General features: G+C 39.0%; 1 long non-coding RNA gene across 3 annotated transcripts; it reads right to left on the bottom strand.

The window, feature by feature from the left end:
* Positions 1–692: 692 nt before the first annotated feature.
* Positions 693–3,770, bottom strand: LOC123173431 (uncharacterized). 3 transcript variants are annotated; one of them, XR_006486208.1, is made up of 6 exons: positions 3,177–3,770; positions 2,980–3,068; positions 2,798–2,864; positions 1,972–2,032; positions 1,562–1,683; positions 693–956 (listed from the first exon to the last, which is right to left on the bottom strand). It is a non-coding gene; the product is annotated as an uncharacterized lncRNA (long non-coding RNA). The 3 variants fall into 3 exon arrangements; XR_006486207.1 differs by having other exon boundaries at positions 693–1,683; positions 2,954–3,068; XR_006486206.1 differs by having other exon boundaries at positions 693–1,683.
* Between the last annotated feature and the right edge of the window lie 2,241 nt (positions 3,771–6,011).

Below are 6,011 nucleotides of genomic sequence, written 5' to 3'. Positions count from 1 at the left end.
GCACACAGTCAACATCAACGCGCACACACACACAAAAACACGCCGATAAATAGCAAAGTCAAATAAGACCAAAGCTATACATAGGCGATAAAAAAACACAAAAAAGATCAGATCGGTGATCAGCAAACTAAATCGGTGACCGTATCCGCACCAAACATCCCATGACATCACACGACCGACGAGATTCTTCAACAGCAACGCCTTCAGAAAGGGATTGGCGCTCAAGCGCCGCCGTCACCGGATCCAACCATCCAAAGTCAGAATCTAGGTTTTCACCCTGAAGAACCTGAATGAGCATATCCGAGCAATGCCTTCAAGAAGGTAACGATGTAAAAGCATTCTTGTTTTGGCCAGATCCCAGCTGAAGTGCCGACGTCACTACCAGAAACAGAAATATTCCTGTGAGCCGAAACCCGACAGGAAAATAGGGTTTACCGACAGGGAAAGTATTTCCTGTCGGCCAACCGTCAGGGTTAGCCGTCAGGCATAGCTCGACAGGGAAATTATGATATGCCTGTCGGCTGGCCGACAGGAACATTTTTCCTGTCGGTTTTCATTTTCTCTGACGGTTTTGGCCTCACAGGGATACACAGTCGTCAGGTTTGGTAAACCAGGTAAATTTCATATCCCTGTCATACATAACCGCCAGGAAAAATTGAGTCCAATGAACAAAAAAAAAATCTTAGAATTGATGGTCTTACGCATAGCTATTTTATTACTCTGATTGTTTAGAACAAAGAAACATCGCTATCAATAGCTTCCATCAACCATGGAGTTACAAATTCACATACATCGGATACAATTCCATCAAATTTACATACATGAATCAAAAGAGAATGAAAACAGAGGTGCAACATCTAAAATCACTAGTGCATCAACTAAATATTCACAGCGTGAGACCTCTTTTCATAATGTTTGGTTACAGCTTAAGTTGCAAGCTTCTCTTCAAGGTTACCCTGCAGTGGACATAAATGAACTTGTACAAAAGTGCAAGTGTCTCGCATAAAAAAAGGTGCAAGTGTCAACACTTTGATACAAAAAGGTGACAACAAACAGGAACAATATCTATAAGATATAATAAGCATAATCGATCTGATATCTCAGTTTCTCGCAATAACAGTGGCATATATACACAACTTGTTTTTGTCACAGCAAAGTTACCCAATTTTACAGCTATATGGAAAAAATAATGGAGTAATTTGTGATAGAATCATATCTCAGATTTATACAAACCATGCAACTGAAAAAATCCATTCAAATGACAACCTAACCACATGCTTCTGGATTAGGTAGAAATATTTATCACCTAACAGTCTGGATTGATGAGATATTAGAGGCTTCTTGCAAGTCAGGCTCAAATCACAGTACCAATGTCAATACTCTTAAGTGCAAGTGCTCAATGATGCATCACCACAAAATTGTATAGTAAGAAAATAACAAGGAGTTAAGTGTAACCATTTCAGATGTTTGAGAAAAATGGGCAGAGTCATCATCATCTCCATAACAGTAAAAACCAAAGGATTATGCAATTATTCAATAATGTAACAGCAGGGAACAGTACCTCTTTATTCAGAAGAATAAGTAGAATTTCTTGCCTTTATTGATAACCTTAACGTCCTGCTGCAGCCTCCTTGTTGTGCTGATCCTATTCCGTGTAATTTCCATGCAACGGATCATTGGTCCCTAAATCATAACATAATGAAAGAGAATGAAACCAAAAGGATCATTGGTGAGACAATAATACATTTTTATAGTACTGCATGGTGAGACAATAAAGGGTCCCAAAGAAATAGAAAGGGGTAGTTTGCAGATTAAACCAATATAGCAGCTACTGGCTCAATAATGTTGATCTGAGGATGTTGGGCACACTGAACACAGCACGGTATGTTTTAATATACACAAGGCAACTTGATTTGATAATTATTAATGATACAAGTTTGGAGTCCAGGGTGAAAGCAAAAGTAAAAATACCTTGATTAGAACAAAAGCTCTTGCATCTCTCGTAGATCTCGAATCTTGAATTTTGCTCCTACTGAAGATGGATTGCAAACTAAAAAAATCAGACCTCAAATAGGTGTTGACCAATATTTAATTTATAGGTTGATGTGCATACAACAACAAAATATGGAAGGGAATAGTACCACTTCATTTGGAAGAATATTATTCAATTTCTTACATTGAGTGATAACGTGTGATGTTTGTTCAATTCTTATTAAATCAAAAAATAATGAAAGAGATTAAATCAAAGGGTATGGACAAACAAATTAGAGAGCAAAACTGTTACATACTCGATAGTGAGACAATAAAAAAATCATAAGGAAATAGAATGGAAAGTAACATTAGGAGTTTATGACTGAACAAATGTAGCAGCTATTGGCTCAAAACAGACCAGATGATCTTGAGCATACTAGACATCGAATTTTATTGTAATATATAGGAGAAAACATGCCATACAATTATTCATGATAAATTTTTGAAGGGTGAAAGCACAAGTAGAAAACCTTATGCACCGTGTGTACCAACACAAGACAAAAAAATAGTTTATGTATAGAACCTGCTAATATCTTTTTCATGATTCTTATTTACTGCTCGATCTTGAGAAAATTAACTGAGAAACCAATGTTCGCTGTTACTTCTTACTCTAGTTACAACTTCCAGTTACATGTTGATACACAAAATACAAATATTGGAAGGGGTGACCCACAATTACAAAACCAGAAAAAGAAGATATGCAGAGCTATATTTGAGAAACCAGTGATATATTAAATGATAACAAGCATGCAGTATTGTCCATTACCTTTACAATTAACAGTCCAACTTTGTTTCCCTCCTCTGAAGAAGTGATTTTTTAGGAGTCCTGTAACCTGGAAGATGAAAATCAAAATATATCAGACTTTATAAAAGCAGTTGTGGTTCTAGCTAGTACTACTAGTAGAATCTCTTGCAGACATACGGTTGCAGAGGAGAGACATCAACTACCTTGGCCTATTCAAGACCAATGTCTGTATAGAGCCATTTTCTTCTACCAGTACCCAGCAAATGAGGAAGGAGACCATTCTCGTTATTTTCTGGTGATTAGAGTCGGGGGTACTCACATATGAAATTAATCAGGAAATGGAAACAAATCCTAAAGAAGGGAAAATAAGAAGAAAAAAATGGATCTGGAAGGGTGGTACCTGGATGGAAAGGGGCGGCACTCATAGAAGGATGCGATGGCGATCGATTGACGACATTAGCAGGTACCTTTACGGCGACCCTCCGGAGGTAGAGGCGAAGTTGACGGACATATCCCGGCGGCGGCTGTTCCTTGTTCGGCAACCCAGCGAGTATGGCGAATGGGGCGGGAGAGAGGTTGGCGGACGCGCATCCGGCGACGAGGGATCTGGGGCGCAGCAGGTTGGCGACGGATTTGGGGCGCATCTGCGTAGAGACGACGAGGGATCTGGGACGCCGATGGCTGGCGGCGGCCAGATCTGGGATTTGGGGGCGCCGCTGTCTGGCTCGGGTGGGGAATGACTGGGATTTTTTCGCTGGGGCTTTATTCCAAGTTTTCCAACCGGTGAGCGGCAGCCCAAAAATTAGTTCAGCGGCGGGACGGGCTTTGTTTTCGCGCGCGTGGCTGAATTCATGGCGGCAAACCTGGGCTTCATTTTCGCTGTGGGTTACGCACGCCAGGGATATTGGTTAGTCCTGTGGGCCGGGCCAGGACCGACAGCAATATTGTTTTTTCTGTGAGTTTTTGCCTGGCGCACAGGAATATGGCCCATTTTCCTGTGCGCTAGTGCGGGCCCGACAGGAAAAGTTATAACGCACAGAAAAATTTCAGTTTCTGGTAGTGCGTCCCCTAGCATGAAGCTGGACTATTCGTTTGCTAGGATAGTTTCCCAACCAGTTCCTTGTGGATTGATGTCCAGCCTTAGCCCTTGGTACCCCAGTTTAGTCTTTCGTTGTAAAATCTATTTATTAAGCTTATACTATATCCAGTCACGTCATTAAGGTCTTGCAAACCCATTTTAATTACACTCACACTTAGGAAAAATATTTTAGATTATGTCTTTCAAGACATGGATAAAACTAAAAATAAATATAAAATTGCATGCCTCTATGGTTTAGTCTACACTTTTAGAGATTTATATGTGTGGTTGAGTTTGATTATTGCAGATTAATTATGTTGAATTCAAGTTAGTTTGTCATATTTTAGAGTGTCTATATGTGGAAAATATACGTGAGATGTATGGATGAACGCATGAAACATCAGACTAACCATCTCCGTTTAATAAATAGTAAAGATGAAGATAAAGATATTTATACGTTCTGCTGCATTTTAGTGTCATTAAACATCATGACAAAGCATTTGATCTATAACGAAGCATCCGACATATATCTCGATAGATGTTTCCAGTAGAGAGTATGTTTGTCTACACTTGTTTTAGAGAATATACCCAAAGGGCACCTTATATTTATTAATGAAAATTGTAGTTAGTACACAAGGGGAGAAACTTGACATCAAACCACCTCTGAAAATAAGATCACATGGAAAGCCTTTCTGACTGCCTTCCTCCTTGCCGGTTGCCGTATGCTGGATCTTGCACTGAATAGGCAGTAATTAAGGGAGGAACACATGTAAACACCCTTGAAGATCGCAATAGGCACCCACTGCTACCAACCAGAACTATTCTATACCTACTAATAAAGAGATTAGTGCTTCTGCATGTCCGTCCAAAAAATACCCCTGAAGTTGCTATAAATTAACCACTATGCCACCCATAGGTGAAGAAAGCAATTCAATTTTTCGTTCCAAATTCACCATAATGCTTGGTTCTTTTATGGAGACCATACCATATATATATCACCAACGCACAAATGCCATAGTGGACTCTTCCACCCTGGAGACCAAGGTTTGATCCTCGGGTCCTCCCGCTTTTCCCCACCCTGGGGACTAAGGTTCTATCCCCGCGTCCTCCCCTTTTTTCATCCACGCACCGCCTCCCCCCACGTACGCGTTTATGGGTCGGCCCATGTGCAGAGGTGAAGACTCTGTTTTTTATTAGGTTTTTGTGTCTTTTCTTTTCTCATTTTTCTTGTTATTTCCTTCTTTAAATTAATTCGGGATTTCCCAATTTCAAAAAGTTGCGAGTTTTGAAAAAAATACAAGAAATCATATATTTTTTGCAAACTCAAAAAACTTCTCGGGAAATCATAAAATTTTCACGGATTCAAAAAATGTTTGGTGATTTTACAATACTATTCGAAAACTACTAAAAACAATCCATAATTTGGGAAAATTTGTCAGGAAATAAAATCATGTGCATGATTTTGAAAAAATGATCGTGAATTCAAAACATATTCATGAATCTGAAAAAATGTCCATGAAATTTTAGCAAATGTTCACAAAAAGTCAAAAAAATATCAGAATTTCATAATTTGTTCCCCATTTTTTGCCAAGTCAAAAAATGTGCATGAATTCAAAAATTGTTCATGCATTTCAAAAAATGTCCGTCTAAACAAAACAAATGTTTGTGATTTAAAAAACCCATATTTTAAAAAATATCTCAAATTTCAAAAAAAAATTGTCGATTCGTAAAACTGTTAGCCGATTCAAAAGTCTTTTATGTCTAGGATTTGATTAGTTGTTGGAAAGTCTTTAGATGTCCATGTGTTGGGAGTAGTTTGTGATTGATGAGATATGTTTTCAAAGTTTTATACATTCCCTTGCACGACACAATGACAAGTGTGTTGTGCTCTGGCAAGCTCAATGCGTTGGGATTTACCGCGTCGCATACATTGCAATCACGTGGACATCGTGGACATCATCGGCGAGGTAGGGAAGATAGATAAGTGGCAACATGATGAGCCATCGTGTTAAAGTAGGAGACATGCATATATTGGGGTATTGAGTCATACTTATTTGGCTAGCAGGTAATTAAATTTTTTGTTTCCCGTTGAAATGCATGGGCAAGTTTGCTAATAATCGCTAAGGGCATCTCCAACAGCAACCTGCAAATTTCCTC

The sequence above is a fragment of the Triticum aestivum genome, unplaced genomic scaffold, assembly GCF_018294505.1.
Source record: "Triticum aestivum cultivar Chinese Spring unplaced genomic scaffold, IWGSC CS RefSeq v2.1 scaffold84827, whole genome shotgun sequence".
Taxonomy (NCBI): domain Eukaryota; kingdom Viridiplantae; phylum Streptophyta; class Magnoliopsida; order Poales; family Poaceae; genus Triticum; species Triticum aestivum.
This window is presented reverse-complemented; position numbering and strand designations above follow the sequence as displayed.